Source organism: Polistes dominula, unplaced genomic scaffold, assembly GCF_049000335.1.
Source record: "Polistes dominula isolate Pdom_NZ unplaced genomic scaffold, Pdom_raw_medaka contig_23, whole genome shotgun sequence".
Taxonomy (NCBI): domain Eukaryota; kingdom Metazoa; phylum Arthropoda; class Insecta; order Hymenoptera; family Vespidae; genus Polistes; species Polistes dominula.
This window is the reverse complement of record NW_028300963.1, coordinates 3,520,682-3,540,748: the sequence shown is the minus strand read 5'-3', so window position 1 is coordinate 3,540,748 and position 20,067 is coordinate 3,520,682. Positions and strand designations below refer to the sequence as shown.

General features: G+C 33.6%; 1 protein-coding gene across 6 annotated transcripts in view; it reads left to right on the top strand.

Moving 5' to 3' along the window:
- LOC107065710 (uncharacterized) overlaps positions 1–20,067 on the top strand; it is a 73,575-nt gene that overhangs the window by 5,851 nt on the left and 47,657 nt on the right. The window lies entirely within an intron of this gene.

Genomic DNA, 20,067 nt, shown 5'->3' with positions numbered 1-20,067 from the left:
AAAAAAAAACATTAACTAACCGCGTGTACTTTGGAAAACTCACGAAAAAAACAGGAGACGAGTAGTACAACGATGCGTAAACGCATCTCGGTGCATCTCGGTGTATCCTACTCGCGTGTTTTCAATTACGCTTGCACGAGTGCACACACATGCATGTGTGCACGCATGCGTGCACGTAGTAAATGCAGTTCGTGACTTTGAGTATGAATAATCAATCGATAATATTATTTTGTTTTCTTACAATGCTTGACAATCGAACCCCCTCAATTTGTCTCGAATTCGAATCTTTCTTTAGGGATAAGGGGTAAGATGTAGAAAAGGTGTTTTGAACCATAGTAAATTTTTATTAAAAAAAAAAAAAAGAAAAATGATTTAAAATCCGAACTTCAAGCTACGAACTTAGGGGTTTTACCAAAGCCACGATCTAGAACTTAAAAGGTAGGATAAAGTTTGATCGGTTGATGCGTTTATTTCCGTGATGTTGCTGCTGCTGCTTCTTCTTAGGCAGCTTTTTTCGCTAGCTAATTCGCGATCTGGACAGTTACCAACGGTGAGTTCTCGGTTAGCATGCGATACCGGGTACTCAGTATAAGAGGAATGACTAAATGCACTCTGACTAACCGGCCAGGCATTCCGTAACTCGGCTGTCTTATTTTCGTTGCTCTACAAAAAGAAAAAAAAAGAAAAAGAAGAAAAAAAAAAACAAATACACACAATTTAAGCTTAAGTAACAAGAGTAATCTGCAATATTCATTTCGATTACGTTATCGTTAAATAATAATCTTTATTTCTTTATTTTTATTTGGTATAGTCAAAGTTTTTCGGGCGGTATTTCCCTGCCTCCCCCCCCCCCCCCCACCGATTTGATCTCATAAAAAACGAGATTATTTTTTTATAGAAATTATATGCATAATCGAATGATTTTATTATAATTGTAAGAAACACAATACACGTTATTTATTATTTATTAATAATATCAAATTGATGTTTGTGTTAACACACCTTCCTTGGGCACTTACTTTGCCGTCAAAGTTTTAAGCGTATGGCGGCCGATTTTTTTACAGTTCGTATGATAAAATTCCTTCTGCATAAAATAACTTTAATTATTAAACATTAGGTCAAAATGGGAATTCATTCGTACGAGTGAAGAGAATGAGAAGGACCAGGAGGAGTATGTTTGTACCTAGCAAAAGTCAACGAAAGAAAGAAAGAGAGAGAGAGAGAGAGAAGATATGGAAAAATGAAGTAAAATTGTAAAAGAATGAGAGAGAAAGGAGAGAAACTCTTCGGTGCAAAGGAGCTCTCCTGCGGATGAGGAGAAACGTAGGGATGGGCAGAAGAGAAACAAGAAAAGGGTTAACGTCCTTTCGTTTACTCCTTGCCCTCTCTCTCTCTCTCTCTCTCTCTCTCTATCTATCTTTCTTTCTCTTTCTTTCTCTCTCGCTAAGCAACTCGTTCGTTCATTCGTTCGTTTTCTTTCTCTCTCCCACTCATCGTACGTCTTTCAAGCGTGACTATATACCGTATTGTACCCTTCTCTCTCTCTCTCTCTCTCTCTCTCTCTCATTCTGTGTTTTTTCCTCTTCTCTTTCTCTTTCTCTGTGTGTTTCTATCTCTCTTTCTTTCTCTTTGGTTTTCTTTAGTTTTCTTTCTTGCTTTCTCTAACATTACTACCATTTATTATTCATCGGCAAGGAAAATTTATATACGCCCTTACCTCTCGGCGTCATATTTAATTCTCGATTTACGATTCCACGCCCCTAACTTTTTTCGACGGCGTTGCATGTCTGATAAAGCTCTTCGACTTATACTACGTATACGTACATTTATTTATATATGTATGTATGTTACGTATGGATATATGTAAGTAAAGTACGTATGTATATGTTTTGTATATGTATTCTGTGACGATTTGTTTCTCTTTCTCATTTGTATATTACTTCGAATGGAAGTAACATTAAATAATTATAATATCATACAAAAAAAAGTGTGATTAACTAATTACATTAATTAAGTATAAAATAACACACACACACACAAAATATAAATAGTAAACGTTGGATTAGAAACAAATAAAAAAGAGAGAAAGGGAATACAAATAATAATAGGAAAGAAAAGAAGAGAAAATATAAAGAATGGTATAGGTCAATGACAGAAGGGCGGTGAGGAGGGTTAAAGAGGGAGGAGGTGGAGGAGGAGGAGGAGGAGAAGCGTGGGGAGGGGGAGGGGAAGGGGGTGCGAAAAGGGCTTGGTCGCTATGGTAACTCTCGCTGCGGGGTAGCTGAAGTTTTTTATGCCGTACTGGACGATTGTCGGGAGGGTCGGGATTCTAAAAATCGTTACACAGACCTAGATACTCCGCACTCTTCGACGCCATCCCACGGAAGGTGGAAAAAAAAGAGAGAAAAAGAAAGAAAGAAAAAAAAAAAAAGAGAGTGAGTGAGAAAGAGAGAGGAAGAAATCTCTTCTCCAACCTTCTTCTTCAATTCTCTTCATTCTTCTGCTCCCTCTCTTTTTCTCTCCTCCTTTTTTTTCTTTCTTTTTTCTCTCATTCTCTCTCTCATTCTCTCTCTGGTGAGCGAGCGACCCTCTTGGCAACCAACAACCTCTCTCGCGAACTCCAACCATCCATCCATCCATCCATCCATCCATCCATCCATCCATCCATCCATCTATCCATCCTTTCCTTTCCTTTCCTTTCCTTTCCTTTCCTTCTCTTACTCCTCTTCTCCTCTTCTTCTCCTCTTCTTCTCCTCCTCCTCCCCCTTGCCCTCTCTTCTCTTCTCTTCTCTTCTCTTCTCTTCTCTTCTCTTCTCTTCTCCACGTAAACCCTTTTTTTATCGATCGATCTTTTCTCCTTTTGTAGGCCGTCAGCAACAAGCGATCGTTTCCAACCGAGATGTAAACTGCTTTTGCGAATAAATTTCCGCGCGAGATGAAATTGCAAAAATATTTAAAAAGAAGAAGAAGAAGAAGAAGAAGAAGTAGAAAAAGATTAAAAAATTTATAATAGTACAAATAATATAAAATAAATAGTAAACAAAGGAGAAGAAAAAGGAATGAAAGAAACGTGACGAAATAAAAGGGATGGTAGGAATCGTACTATTGCAAAAATATTAAAAAAAAAAAAAGAACTAGAAGTAGAAGTAGATAAAGAAGAAAAAATAAATAAGTCAAATAATTAAATAAATAAATAAAAAATACGGGAGAGAAGATAGAAATTATGTACTCGTATTTTAAACGGGACAGTAGAAATCGCATAACACACATATGCACGTACTATCATCACATCCGTGCATTAACATTGTGCATCACATATACGTGTATCACATCGTAAGGGCAATCATTTCTAAATAGTCTTGCAACATTGTGTTTGAAGATTTTTTAACGATATAGTATTAGTGTATACAATTCGACTTGGCAAGCACGTAATTTCTAAATTTGTATTGTGACGCACATAAAACGTCTCTATGAGTAACGCCCACGAATCCGTGGCACGATGTTACGATTATATTCAAACGTTCCCCCTCTCTCTCTCTCTCTCTCTCTCTCTTTCTTTCTCTCTCTGTGTGTTTCTATCTTTGTCTCTCTTTCTATCTATCTACATATATCTTTCTTTCTCATATTAGCGTGTAAAAGTTATCGCGACGATTTCGTCGGAGAATCCTCCCATTACCGTGTGTGATTCATTCTATTCTCTTTACAATAGACAATACTTTTCTCTCTTTCTCTCTCTCTCTTTCTCTCTTCCTCTTTCTTATTCTATTGTTGTAAAAAGTATTAACAAAAGGATTAACTAACAATTTGTTACAACTCGCAATGATCTCATATTGTTTCAACATTTTTTCAAAATCAATTGACTTGTTGTAGGAAATAAACGAACAACCTAATCCTTTCATTGCAATAATTAGTTAAAGTAATTTTATCAAAATCTCGATTAATTACGAGTAATCCATCCCTCTTTTCTACCACCCCAAATTCTTTGAATTCTTAACAGGTGTACAACTTGTTATACAATTTAATGCTCGTTTAAATAATTACAGAACTTTGATAACGAAAAAAGAAAAATCTTCAAATTCGTTTCACATTGACATCTTTATTCGATTTCCACCCTCCCTCTTCCCCTTATCCTTTAAATAATGATCACATTTATGGGAAAGAGAAAGAGAAGGAAGGGGGAAGAGTTTGGTTCAGTTACGTCATACCCTCGTCTCTTGATTCAATTCACTCACCCCTCTTTTTCCCTGTCCTCCTTCTCTTCCTCCTCCTCCTCCCTCTGGAATGAGAAAACATGGGATGATAGGAAGGGTCAGAGGAGAGGGATGGTAGAAAGGGAAGAAGTAAAAGCAAAAGCAAAAGCAAAAGCAAAAGCAAATGCAAAAGTGGGTACGAGAACGAGATAGAAGTAGTAAAGGTGAGATGGGTAGTGGTAAAGCGTAGGGTAGGGTGTAGGGTAGGGTGTAGGGTAGGGTAGGGTATGGTAGGGTAGGAAAATGGTGCCAAGTACACAGCACTGGGGCATCGACCAGCCGGTCGTAGTTCGCGCCTGCCTGTTCTACGTGGAATACGTGTTTGGCCATTTTCTAACTAACCAAACGTGGATATCTCACATCGATAATATCTCAAAGCCGATTTGAAGATTGAAGGGAAACCTTTCGGTTACATCGAGGTCGAATATCTGTCTGTGTGGAAAATCAAATTAAAAATTACATTCTTTTCTTTATCTTTCTTGTTTTTTTCATTTACAGATGGAGAGAGGGTGGGATTGGAGGGTTAGAAGGTTTGCTTTTAAGTAATGAAGCAAAGATGTGTTTGCGATATAAATAAATCTAGTCATTAGATTTATTATATATTAATATAATAGATTATTACATTTAAAATAATTTATATGTTATATAACATTCAAATATAATTTATATAATATATATTATATTAAAAAAGCTTTATACCTTTCGTATATTATTTTTTTTATTTTTTTTTTTTATAAAGAAAAAAATAAAAACGTAGAGAATCAGTGATAAGAGGGGAGTTTGAGATATATGGGTAAGAGGAGTAGGAGAATTGTGGTATCGGTGGTGTTGGGTATACCTGTAGGTAATTCCGAGTGCAGTAGTAACGTTTTTGAACGAGCACAGACAGACTAAACAAAAATAAACTTGAACAACCGGACGTGTATACAGCCTGTCACAAAATCGGAATCCCATCATCTAAACAGACCGGATTATTCCGTTGTTCGTTTTTGGAACGATGTTAAATCATCGAAGATACGAAAATGTACGAGTCAAAGTTTATCTTTTCTTTTTCTTTTTCTTCTTTTAAAAACATTATTGTTTTTATAATATCTTTCAATGTAGAATTATAAAGAAAGATAGGAAGAAAGGAAGAAAGAATAGAATTAAATTTGTCTTTTCTTTTTCCCCTTCTCTTTCTTTTTCTTTGTTTCTATTTTTCTATTTGCTTTGTACCTTGCGATTGTTCTCTTTCAATTACCTTCCCTTTCCTATTTCTCTATCTTTGTCTAATCTAACTTCTACAGTTTATTTTCCTATGTTTTTTTCCATTGATATTCGTCTGTACAATTTTCTCTCTCTTCCTGTTTTCCCTCCTCAAACCCTCTCCAACCCCTTTCAACTCCCTCAAACCCGCTTCTTTCATTCTATCTATCTATTTATCTCTTTTTGATTTCCTTATAACTGTTGTTTCTCTACGTGTCTTTTCAATCCAACTTGTCTCTTCTTTTTCCCCCCTTTCCCCATCCTCTTCCCCTTCTCTTCTCTCTCTCTCTTTCTCTCTCTTTTATAGTATTTATCGTAACGTAGCCACGTCGCGATCGACGACATCGGCAAGTATAATACATTCCCTACCTACATACCCGTATCATACACAAGCCAGCACTTTCCCATGTTAAACTCGATGCGTCAGACAATGTTTTTCCTTCCACCACTTACGTATGAACATAAATACATGCACACACACACACACACACACACACACACACACACACACACACACACACACAACCACACACACATGTACACAGATAAAAAAAAGAATTTGTTTGCACACAAAGTGTGCAAAACCAAATGGAAAGAGAATAAAAACAACATACCTTACATATACACCCATAATAAACACACATTCACCCACATATATATATATATATATATATATATTCGAAGATATAATTCATCGAATGGGATTAACATTGATGTCGAAAATAACGATGGTAAATATATCTATATATATATATATAACATTGAATTATTTAAACACCGATTGATAATAAGATGTGAATTTGCAATAACGTATCGTTGTAGTCGTTGTCATTGGTTCGTTTATTGTCTCTTCTTCTTTGTCGTCCCACTTTTATTTAAACGCATGAGTGCTTACACACATTCAAATATATATATATATATAGAAATAAACACATACACGTATTTATTTCTTATGCATATGCATTGAGAGAGAGAGAGAGAGAGAGAGAGAGAGAGAGAGAGAGAGAGAGAGAGGAAAAGAAGAGTGTGTCGAAAGAGAACAGTAGCAACAACAGCATCAAGAACAGCATCAGAAGCATCAGTATCAGCATCAGGAGTGTGAAACGTGAGAGAAGAAGAAGACGAGCATGACGAAATAGCTGAAGCTATCTGTACGCGTGCTGTCGAATGTCTGGCCCGCGTCTGGCTGGGATCCTTGAATGAAAGCCTATTTTTAAAAGGGTGCACAAACGAATAAACAAACTCTCACGTCCGCGCGTCGTACGCTTTCTCTCTCTCTCTCTCTCTTTTTTCTCTCTTTCACTGTCTTCTCTATCTCTTTTTTCCTTTCTTTAGACAACGAAATGGAATTCGAAAGCTGACTCGTATTGAACTTCCTACGTGCCTTTCGTCAACTTTAAACGTTTCTTTTCGTTTTTTATAGTAAAGGTATTATAAAGGGAACAAGAACAAATCTAAATGTAACTTTTTTTCAAATTATGAAAGATAGTTATATATAAATATATATATATATATATATTTGTTTGTATGATAAGCTCAGAACTTTTCAACCCTTCTACTTTATATGTATATATTATATAAAATACTTGTATGTATTCCGTATTATTTACGTGTAGTAGAATTTGTAAGCTTTGAAATATGAATGATTTAACATTTAAATTGAAAACTTGTGTATACGAGTATTACGGTAACTTTCCCCTACCATTTTTGTATATTACAATAATTAATTTCATTAAGTATGATTTATATTTGAATTGATAATTATATGCTTTATAACATAAATCATAAAAATTAATATATTTTTTTTTTCAATTTGCTTATTATAAATCAACCGTTATAAAGTATCAGTCACATCTACGAATAGAATGTAATAATAATATGAAAAGATAATTTGTATCGTTCATATATATAAATACATAGGTATTTAAATATAGCATACGCACACATGCATATATCGAGTTAGTGTCGAGACGTTTAGCAGACATAAAAAATCTTCACTTCTGGCTCGCTTGCGAATTACAACATTGCAACATCGATAATGTCGTCGTAGTCGTCAGCAATGCAACAGCAATGCAATGGCAATGCAAGTGCAACAGCAACAACAACAAGAAAAGTATTTATGTCTACGCCGGAGATTACCTTCTTTTTATCAGCGATTAATATTAATAATAAAAATAATAATAATAATAATAATAATAATAATAATAATAATAATAATAATAATAATAATAAAACGATGACGATAGTAATAACACGGTTATCGTTAAATACGATCGGATACGCATCCTCGAAAATTGGCTTTGGTTCGTCATTTCGTTTTATTCTCGATGAAAAATCAAATCAAACGCTTTCTTTCAATCTAATCGATTCTCGATCGAAATCGAAGTCGACTATTAATAATATCACGATTCAAATCGAAACATATGAATAAGTACTTACTTAATAACTTATCACGGTCCATTTGTTTTTACTTCGATTTCGTTTTACGATTTACATTAGAGACGTATGCATATGTATATATATATATGTATGGATGCATGCATGCATGTATTTTATAAATAATAACTTGATATAAAATATGAGACACGTATTTAATATTATTTTTTGTTCTTTTCTGTACGATCTAACTGTATATTAATTATATTATGTATATATTTATATCTGTCATTTCTTGTATTACTTTTAAATATTTATATAATATTTTTATTGATATTAAAAAATTTAATAATTACTAAATTATAATATTAATATTAATAGTATAAATTATAATTATAATTATGATTGAAATTATACAAATTATCATTATCAAACTCGACTTTTATTATTCAACACGATATTGCTATAAATATTAATAAACATTTTCTTCTCTACTTATTCACTCTCTCTTTCTCTCTCTCTCTCTCTCTCTTTCTCTTTCTTATTTTCTTACTACAGGCATTCCGTATTTTTCATTCTTTTTTTTTTTTTTTTTTTTTAAATAAAATCAGAATCTCGTTTCAAGGTAACGCGTTGATCGTGATATATCGATATTGGTGCTAGACTTCCTTTCCTTTTACGATCGAATCCGATGATCGTACATTAGATTACACGTATCTCTCCCCTACCCTTTTCTATTCTATCTATCTATCTATCTATCTATTTATCTATCTATCTCTATCTTTCTTCTTATATATGTAGACCTTACGACGTAAATAAATCTGGCTTAGGCAACACGAATCGTGCGAGTTGTTCCGCAACATTCTTCCGACTGGTTTCTCTTTCTCTCTTTCTTTCTCTTTCTTTCTTTCTTTCTTTCTTTCTTTTTCTTTCTTTCTTTCTTTCTCTCTTTCTCTTTTAACCAGACTCCTATCTCTCGACACAAGTGAGAAATACACGTGCCGAATGATCGATGAGAACTAGTTTGGATTATGCGTATCGTCTCGTCACGCATTATTTTCTTCTTTTTTTTTTTTTGCTTCCTTTCTTTTCTTTTTCTTCCTTTTTTTTTTTTTTCTTTTGCCTTGCTTTTCTACGATTACACGCGACATTACGTTCACGGCACCTGTGTCCTCGTTATTACAAACTCCGTCGCAACGGTGTCTCGATTAATAAAAAAAAAGACAAGTTTTTCTTCTCAACCTGATAATAATAATAAAAAAAAAAAAAAAAGAAAAGGAAAGAAAAAATAAAAAAAAATAAATAAATAGATATATCGTATACGGAAAATAACATCATCATCATCATCATCATTATCATCATCATCGTTGAATCTGTAAACACTTAAATCGAATTCTCAAAAATCTTCCGATATTTCCACGAAACATATTTGTCTTTTTTTATGTTCTTGTTTTTTTTTTTTTCTTTTTTTTTTGTATCAAGAAAAATTTTCATTTGACACACATATGTCTAAAGAAATTATTTTCGTGACTAAAGGTTTCGATTTAATAAATATCATTTGTCAATCGTAATAAAAATGTCATTGCATGTATCTCGTTATATCACCGTGTTACGATAGTAGTGGGAGGAAGAAGAGAGAGAAGGGAGAGTGAGTGAGTGGGGGTATAATTTCCATAAAATACAACTCAAAGAAATATAAAAAAATATAACAGAAAGAGAAAGAGAGATAGAAACAAAATGACGATACACTTCCGCGTAAAAAATAAAAAAAAAAAAAAAATAAAAAACACTGACAAGTAACACGTGTTTCGTATCGTATTTTAACATGATTTATTATAAACAGGATATAGTATATAAGTGTAAGAAAAAGAGGTAGAAAGAAAGAAAAAAAAAGAAAAAGGTTGAGAGGACGTTGACATAATACCCACACACATTATTTTTCGTTCCACGTGTTACTTTGATCATCATGCGATGACAATGATGAAGCTGATCGATGATTTTGACTCTAAGATCTTATCAAATCAATTGTATAATTAATTAAATAAATTAATAAGATTAATAAGATTACAGGTGACTATTGAATTTTTATTTCTCATTATCGATTGATAAAATGATCTAATCAATTTTTATATATATATTCCTGTTAGAAGATAAAGGTTTGATTTTTTGTTCAAGTTTGATTTTTCTGTCTGTTTTTCAATTTGTCTGTCTGTCTGTCTGTCTGTCTATCTTTTCCAAACAGATTTCAGACGTGTTGTAGTAAAAGGGTTTTATATAACTCGAGGACGCGTTGCACTTTTGACCCTGCGAAGTCATTAAAAGATGAATCCTGCGTTCGTCGGTTGGTGTTCTTAAAATAAATACATCATTCAGACGTTCAAATGGTTATACAGTTTCTAGTAATTTTAAATATAAGTTAACACGTATCGTATATACTATATCATATAAATACTTACATTGTTATATTGCGTTTACTATTAATCATAATTAAATCGATATAGATTGTAAACGACATGTAAAATTAGACTTTGATTTCAATTAGACGTGGAAGAAAAATAAATGAAGAAAAAGAAAAAAAAAAAAAGAAAAAGAAGAAAAAAGGAGATAATAAAAGATGATGCCATATAACCATTATGTTCGTCTAGTATAATTGTACAGATATGTGTGTATGCACGTATATGTAATAAGTATTGACATAAATCAGGAAGAGAAAAACTTTTCAATAGAATCGAATAATTTGCATTTAACGTTGATAATCATTAAGAACGTTGTTAAGAAAATTATAGTTCAAGTTGCAAATCATAGAGAATCCTTCCTTCTTCTTGTTTTTTCTTAACTTATATAATTCATGTAAATTAATGTATTTCCTTTTTCCCCTCTCGTTTCAATGTCTAGGAATTACACTTTGATTTCAAATTATATATATATATATATATGTATAAAAGATATTTTTTACAAAATAAAAATAAAAAATTAATATATTATAAAAAAGATGGGGGAAAAAAAGCAAAAACAACTGGGATGTATCTTTAAACGTATGTAATTGAGTTGAGTAAAGAATTTTCTTTGCGAACTTTAGAGAAGAGATAGGAAAAGAGTTAAACGAAGATAAAGAAAAAAAAAGAAAAAAAGAAAAAAAAAAGGAAAATAAGTAGGAGGCGGTCGTGTGGGCCAGCCGGCGTTGCGGCCATGCATGCATGTGCATATGTGCATACGTGCATATGTGCATAGTAGCCTTGAGCCACTATTACCGGCTGTTTGCGCCGTGATGTAATCGTATCCTACCCTATCCGAGACACACGGCCTAGGCTGCACCCAGTGCGCGAGAAAGAGTAAGAGAATAACTACGAGAGAGAGAGAGAGAGAGAGAGAAAGAGAGAGAAACCCTCTCGTCGTAAATAATACTCCCTGCACACGTTAGGCGAGTTAGGTGCATTGAAATAATTTACGATAAGCTTCGTTGCTCCTCGTCGCGCGTGCTTCGCAATGGAACGAGCCAACCATTTTCTCTCTCTCTCTCTCTCTCTCTCTTATTTTTTTTTATTTTTCTTTTTTTCGTTATGTTTGTTCCCTTTTCCAATTCGAGTCTTCATCGTGTTGTTGTTGTCGTTATCGTTGTTGCTGTTGCTGTTGTTGTTGTTGTTGTTGTGTAGCCTCCCCCCTACCCAACCCCACTCACCACTCACCATCCTCTCTCTCTCTCTCTCTCTCTCTCTCTCTCTTTTCTGTTTTTCTTTCTCTCATTATATTTTGTTCCCTTTTTTATTCCTTTTGTATTCCTTGTATTTCGTGCTCGTGCCCGTACCCGGGCCGTGGGATAATTAGGCGTATGACCTCTTCCTTGCTTCTTTCTCTCTCTCTCTCTGTCTTTCTCTCTTTTTTTCTCTCTCTCTCTCTCTCTCTCTCTCTCTCTGCAATAAAGGGGAGAAACAATGATCTCTTTCTTTCCCTCTTTTTTTTTCTTCTTTTTTTTCTTATTTCTTCTTCTTATTTCATCTTACGAGAATTCTCTATTTCCCTAGGAGTTATCGTTCTGCATTTCAGTTTTTGATGACTATACTGTACTTTAGTTTCATTTAATTAATAACACGAAAATATATTAATAGATCATACAAAATAATATTAATAATAATAATATAAGCCTATTATTTAATATGTTAGATATTCAAGAATTGAATCATTTCGTTATCATTTATAAATAAAATGTTATTATTAATGTTCCTTTGAACCTTTTACATACATTAGTATATCGTATGTATTAATGACAATTTCATTTAGTATCCCTAAACAACCCCTTTGCTAACTTAAATAATATAGAACAAAACTGTATGAATAAATAACATTTCGCATCTCGTTATCTAATAATAAATTATGCTATACTAAATGAAAAACCCTTCAACCCTTTTTCACGTACATTACAAGAATCTCGTATGCGATTAAACGACATTTTGTGTTATAAATTATGTTCAATGTAAATTACTATAATATAATATAAAAAAAACGTTTAATCGTATTCGTGCATCGTATGTGCATTTAAATTTTATTTAAATGATTCATAAGAAAAAAAGAAAAAAGATAATTAACGAGATGACATTATTGAAATTAAAAGAACAAAAAAGGACTAATTGTTAAAAATAAATTTAAATGATTAATAATAATAATAATAATAATCACATTAACGAGATAGAACGTGAATTTGTTTATTAGTCAAAATTCATGATGAATTCGAATGAACGTTTTGATTTGTCCAATTCCAATGTTCCTTCTTGTCCACTTCAGTTCGTCATACTTGTCGAATCGTTCACGAGTACGTTCACCTCGCAAGGCCAATTGCCTTCTGCATTACGTCGTCGTTCGCCCGTTACCCCTTTCCTCCACCTTCCCCCTTTCCCTTCCTCCTTTGCTTGCCCCCTTTTAGGTTCGTCGTAGTCGTCGTAGTCGTCAGACATTTCATTCTAAACGATTTCGCATAAAATAACTGACGTGTACTTTTTCCTCAATGTGATATTCTTACGAGTTTTAATCAATTCTAAAATAACTACTTAAAAATATAATATTCGAAAGTTTTAATTAACATAATTAACTTTCTTTTACTTATTCTCCCAATCAGCCATATTGTTTCGCAATAAATATATATCTACATATGAATCAATTGATTATATTCTACATGATAATAAGAATTTCGATACTTGGGTCATTGATATTTGACACTGACCCTGACCATAACCCTTTAAACATGTTTAGTTACAAAGGATGGTACCCATCTACATTGTTTCTTTAGTATCTCAAAATAAAAACAAATAAATTGATTTATAAAATGGTCCAACGAAAGCGAAAAGAATTCTTTTTTGAAAATATCACACACACACATACAATTTATTTGTTTTTTCTAATTCACTAAACAACGAATAACAAATCAAATTAAATATTATATATAATATATATAGACAGAGAGAGAGAGAGAGAGAGAGAGAGAGAGAGAGAGAGAGATAAAATGTATGGAAAGAGAGAGACAGCTGTGAGACGTGGTATATGTAAAATTTGACTTGGTACATAACTGTACCAACCATCCTGTCGACTGGTCAAGGACGTACTTTTTAACGACGAGACAGAAGCCTACAGCAGCAGCAGCAGCAGCAGCAACAGCATCAGCCAACAGACTCCTTTAAACGAAAGATTTTTAGCACATCACCGATAAAGTAACGTCACGCACGCGTTCTCAACTTGGTATCGTACATGTCAGGAATTTTTCTTCTTCTTCTTCTTCTTTTACTTCTTCTTTCGTGTTCATCACGATATCTTTTTTTTGTCTTTCATTTTTTAAATCTTTTTTTCTGGGGCATTTTAAGTTTTTTTCTCTTGCCTATAAACGTAAAGAGGAGTTGTCAAGTTTGTTGAAGTGGAAGAGAAACGAAAATGTTCACTTAAATTATAGTGATATTATAGTGCACATTATTTGTGCATTAAGAAGGTTGATTATTTTTAATATCTCGACGTGTATTGAATAATTAAATTAATTGTTTAAACAAGAAAGAAAAAAATAAATAAAGAATAGATTGAACGAGAATGTGTGGAATGTTACGTAAATAATATTCTTTTTTGTTCAATAATTATGTGTATTACTTTGTTTGTATTTGTATTCGCATATATGAATAACATGTTAATTACGATCGTACGTATATTAAATTTATATTCAAACTGCATTAATAATTAATTTTTTCTTTTCTTCTTCTTATTCTTCTTCTTTTTTACGGAACAAAGTATGAACAAACGTTCAAAGTTTATAATAAATAAGTAAACGAAAAAAAAAAAAAATAAAATAACAGGAAGATGAAGATGAAGAAAAAATAGAGAAAAAAACATAACAAGTTTGTTATAGGATTAAAACGATCGGATGTTTTTAAAACATCGAATGCATTGTGCATTGGACAAAGGAAAAAGATAGATGCATATCTTTATCTTCGAGTTACTTCAGAATAGAAGAGAAACATTTATAATATACTTACGTAAGTTAAACCGTAGACAATTTTTACGCGAACCAATCTCCTTTACTTTTTTTTTCTCTTCCTTGGTAGAAATTGATGGAGACCGAAAAAAGACCAAAAAAAAAAAACGAAAAAAAATCAAATCTTATTCGTATGACAATGTCTAAAAATAACATTACGAAATATCACGAACAAATTAACGAAATCATTAATATCCTTATAAATAAACTGTATTCGTATTCGTTTTGGTCGGTGTGCAGTGGGGGGAACGAGTTAAAGAAACAGAAAAAGAAATGTCTCCGTGTTTTTTTTTTTGTCTTTTTTTCTCAGTAAGAAATTTTTCGTCACTTCTTCTCTATTTCTACTTCTTTTTTTCATTGAACACGCAAAAGAAAAAGAAAAAAAAAAACAAGATGTCTGCAGCATTGGTCGCGGCATAACGGCGCCTCCCGTTTTGACGTGTTTTGAGTTACGTAAATACTTTGACTTCATTTACATTGTAAGTCGGTATCGTCAGTACAATCATTTTTGAATAATATTTACAGGATTTGATCGGAAATCGGATTTTCATGTAAAAACAATATGTCAAATTGTTTAATTAAACCAACTATTAACGATTTGACTTAAAATGAAAAATAGTTAAAGTAAGGCGAATTTTTGGGGAGTAATTATAATCAAAAACCCATTCGTGGGTGGCATATCTTCATTGAAAGGTTTTGTAGGTTTTGTATTTCTATGTCGTCTAAACACATTCGGTTTTATTCCAGTAAATAAATCCAAGGGAGCACGAACTCGTACGCGAGACAACACCGTTGTACTGATTAGTTGATTTACTTAAACCTTCTTGTCGTAAAGACAGTAGTAGTTGTAGTAGTAGTAGTAGTAGTAGTAGTATATGGAGGTGGTGTTAATGGTTGTTGTGTTAGTGTTAGTGTTGTTATTGCCAGCCGTCATCGTGTCCAGCGAACGGCCTTTTCTGCAACTAGGCTAAGGCCATGTGCATCGTTGTATTCGACGTGCTTGTTTCTACCACACTGTCCTAGAATTTCTCTCGAGTATTCTACAAAAAGGCCTAGTTACTTTTTTTCTTTTTTCATTCACATATATAAAATATATCTTATATATTATATTACTTAATATTTTTTGATTTTGTGAGATTGTGTCCACGTTTATAAAAATTAAATTAAACATTAGTTGCAATAGTAGTAATACTTGAATCCTTTGATATAGATATATGATATTATTATTCAATATTTATGCTAATCAAGAAAAAGAAAGTAGACTTATCCCAGAACCCAATGGGTTTGATACAGAAAAAAAAACCCAAGTTTTTTCATGATAGACTAGCTAAACGTTCCTGATAACTCATTCTTTCCTCATTCCTTCAATTCGTTCGTTTTCAATGCGTGTCACATCGATCGGTTGGAATTGCATAACCGTGATTCTTTTAAATACGTCTGCACTTTCGCGATTTCTAGCTAATACAAGAAGGTCTCTTGCATTAGTACGATGATCAAGTCTTCGTCATAGTCTTCGTCGTCGTCTCGTTGTCACGTGGTACGACGATCGTACGATACACGTATTATACATACATATGCATTATACGTAACACATATATGCGTGTCTGAGGTTCTGTATATGATTATAAAGCAACAGTCATCATCATCGATTTATAATCGGAATAGGAACTCGATTAGATTGCTATAAGAAAAAGAAACCAGGTGAGGTGAGGTGAGAGAGTGGGGGGAATCATGTCTAAGTGGATGAGGTAAGAGAAGACGAATAGAAGGTGAAAGGATGTTAAATCTAACGGTGGACTCTCCTCTCGCCTTCCCTCCCCACCGTCAACCCGTTTAAAAGTAAAGAACGCCTAGACGCTTGACAGACTGACTACTCTTGTACTTTGCACAATAGTAGGAAGCGCCTAAAAATAATCCCGGCTCGGCTCAGCGCGACGTTCTGGCCTTGGCCAGCCTCGGCTTCTTGCAATCTGGTAGTACCACCTCTCCTCCTCCTCCTCCTCCTCCTCCTCCTCCTCCTCCTCCTCCTCCTCCTCCTCCTCCTCCTCCTCCTCATTCTCCGTTTGCCCTCCTCGGCACGAAGCATGCCCACCCACATGTGCAAAGCACCGTTCTGTTTTTCTACGATTTATTTTATTTTTATTTTACTATATTATATTTTGTGATCATCACCTTGCCCCCCCCCCTCTTACCATGCTACTTCTATCTATTCTGTTTCTTTTTATTATTATTGTTATTAGTATTTTTCTTTTTATTTGTTCTATTTAGAAAATGTTCATTTGGGGTATTTGTTTGTTCTGAAAATGTTCTTAGAGATTTTCCGATATTTTATATATATATATATTTCTTTTTCTATCGTAGGGAAACATACAGTGCAATTTATTCTAATATATTTATTAATATTTATTAAATTTTCGTAACAAATTCGTATACCCCCCCCCTCCCCACCCCAAAAAAATAACCGAAGTTTATTTTATCGAAATGAACTCCATAATAAAAAAATTGGAATATATTTTCCGACAAGTTATCTGATCGACGACGAATAAAAAAGGAATATTAAAAAAAAAAATGTTCAATACCAAAGATGAAACGATTCGCGTTAGGGGTACTCACGAGTTAGAGAACAGGAGTTTGGCTTGGGGAGGGAAGATAAACTAGGAGTCTCGTTAAGATCGACGATACGACGATTTCGACGACAGCAAGGACTCGTCGTTGAAGAGCGATCGTTAAGGATGCTTTTAACGAGGAAGAACCCATGCAGCAGAACCCAGGACAATGGAGGACAACCATGACGACAACGACAACGACAACGACAACGACAACGACAACGACAACGACAACGACAACTACAACGAAGACTACGACGTTCATCTAACGTCCTTTCCCTACCTTCGACTACGATGACTATGACGATGCCATGTTTCTTGTCTCTTCAATCGTGCAAACTATCCCTTCTACTTTTGTATTTTTATTATCATCTTTCTCTTTTCTTCACACTCTCTTTCTTTTTCTTATATTCTCACGCCAAGTTAAACTTTGAATATCTTCAAGAATTATTTAACATTAATTTATAGAAATCATTTTCCATTGGTTTATTTAGTTAAGGAATTAACACCAAACTACTCCTTCTATTTTTGTTTAAAATTAATTATATAAGTTAATACAGTTAACTTTTTGTCAAATAATGTAGAACGAATATTTATCATATTATATTAATATATATATATATATATATATATATATATATATATATGCATATTCATATGTTTACCCAACGATGCGTAGAATACGTATTATCTATATATATATATATATATATATATGTCTTTCTTTTTTCCCCTTTCTCTTCCTCTGACCCACCATTCCTCTAACCCTCCCACCCTTTAATTCCCCTACTCTCTATCTTTCTCTGTGGATCGTTCAATGCTCTCCTCCTCCCCCTCCTCTTTCTCCTACTTCACGCTGGCTTTCCTATCTAGGTCACAGGACAAAGAATACGCCGACTAGGTTTGGCTAGACTAAAAAGAGATAGATGACGTAGAAGAGTTTAGCTGACTCTCTTCTGACTTGTATTATCAAAGAATTTTCCACGTATGATAACACATTTTCTTTCATCCAATAAGACTTTCTCTCTTTATTATCTTTTTCTTTTTTTCATCTATTCCCATCTACAATCTATATATCAAATTTTGTATATATATATATTTTTATACAATATTATTTTTATAATAATAATATAGATACAATTTTTTTTATATTATCAAACGTGTTTTAAAGCGCGGGTTTCATAATATAGAATTTTACGAAGCCACGTGTTTGACATTACTGCCCTACACCATCTCTACTACTACTACTACTACTACTACTACTACTACTACTATTGCTACTACTACTACTGTTACAATCAACCAATCAAACTTATTTCTAACCTCATTCATTTTCTTCCTCTTCTTCTTCTTCTTCTTTTTTATTCTTATGTTTCCTTATTAATTCACAAATAAAATTAGAAAAAAGAAAAGTTAAATGAGCAACGAATGATTAGAAGGAGGAGGGTGGGTGGGGAAGGGAAAGGGTTACCAATGAGAATAAAGGTATATAACAGAAGTTAAAGAGTGAATGGTCCCTTATACCTGGAATAAAGTGAAAACCATCGCAAAATCCGGTTTCCATTTCGGTCGGATTCCATTCTGCCCTTCACGTACGTGGATGGCCAACGTCGTCGTCGCCGTCGTCGTCGCCGTCATCGTCGTCGTCGTCGTCGTCGACGACGACTCGGGTCAAACACGTGTCTATCCCCCGTCCCCCGTCCCTTCCCTTCCCTTCCTCTCCCTCTCCCACCCTCCTTGGTCGTCTCCTCATAGGCGTGGAAACCTTTTGGTGAGTCCTTCATCGCCCCATCCCGTTCCGTCCCGTCCCGTCTCGTCTCGTTTCGTCTCGTCTCGTCTTTTCTTCTTTCTCTTTTCTCTTTTCTCTTCTCTTCTCTTCTCTTCTCTCGTCTCTCGTCTCTCGTTCACGTTCGAACGTTGAAAATCCGTTTAAAGATCGCGCCGCTTTAATCTCCTACGAAGCCGAGCGACCCGTCAATAATACAGATAAGCGTATTAAAAGTGGACTCCGACGCGTTCACCCGAACCGTGGAAATCCCTTAGATTCAGTCTTTCGATATATATAGATATATATATAGTCTTTTTGTCCCTTCTTCTTATTCTTATTCCTTTTTGTAGTTTTGTAATTTTGTAATACTGTATTTTTCTATTTTTGTATTTTTGTATTACTGTATTTTTCTATTTTTGCATTTTTGTATTACTGTATTTTTCTATTTTTGTATTTTTGTATTACTGTATTTTTCTATTTTTGTATTTTTGTATTACTGTATTTTTCTATTTTGCATTTCTGTATTACTGTATTTTTGTCTTATTCCTATTTCTTTCTTTCTATTTTTTTTAATTATCTTCCTCTTCTTTTTGTTCTTTCTTTTTTTCCCTCTTATTTCATTTTATTTTATTTTATATCACTTCACATTTTTTGTAACCCTACGAATAATACCTTTATCCCTTATCCACGGATAGAAAGGGGAGAATTGTGCTCGCATTTTTTTTTCTGTTCCACCCTCCACTACGTTTTCCTTGTCGCTTAACTTTTAAGACGGATCACAAATCGTGGACGAAAAATAATGTGTGTGTGTGTCTCCTTGAGTTATATATTTTTATTTTCTTTTCTTTTCTTTTTCTTTTTCTTTTTTTTTCTTTTTAATAGCCGTAAATTTTTCTTCTTCCACACACCCCTTCTCCACTCCCAGTTTTTTTTTTGCACTCGTTGCGTACCTTTATACACAATGGGGTGTATGTTGTTGCAAGGATAAAGCAACAATGGTATCTTTTTCAAACTAGATGGACATATGTGTATTTTGAACAAGGAATATTGGGCTGGGGAATATTCGGTGGGGTGAGGTGGTCCGGTAAAAAGAGAAAGGGAGGAAGATAGAGGTATCAAAGGTCGCACCTGCAACATTTGCGACGCTAAACGCAACGACGAATACGTCGTCCACCTGTCGAACAGTAAAAATTTACGGGTGATAGGGAAGAATCTCAAATGTGTCAGAGAAACACCTTCAGAATTATGTTTAGATAAAAATATAATAGCAAAAAAATTATTTATATATATATATATATATATATATATATATATATA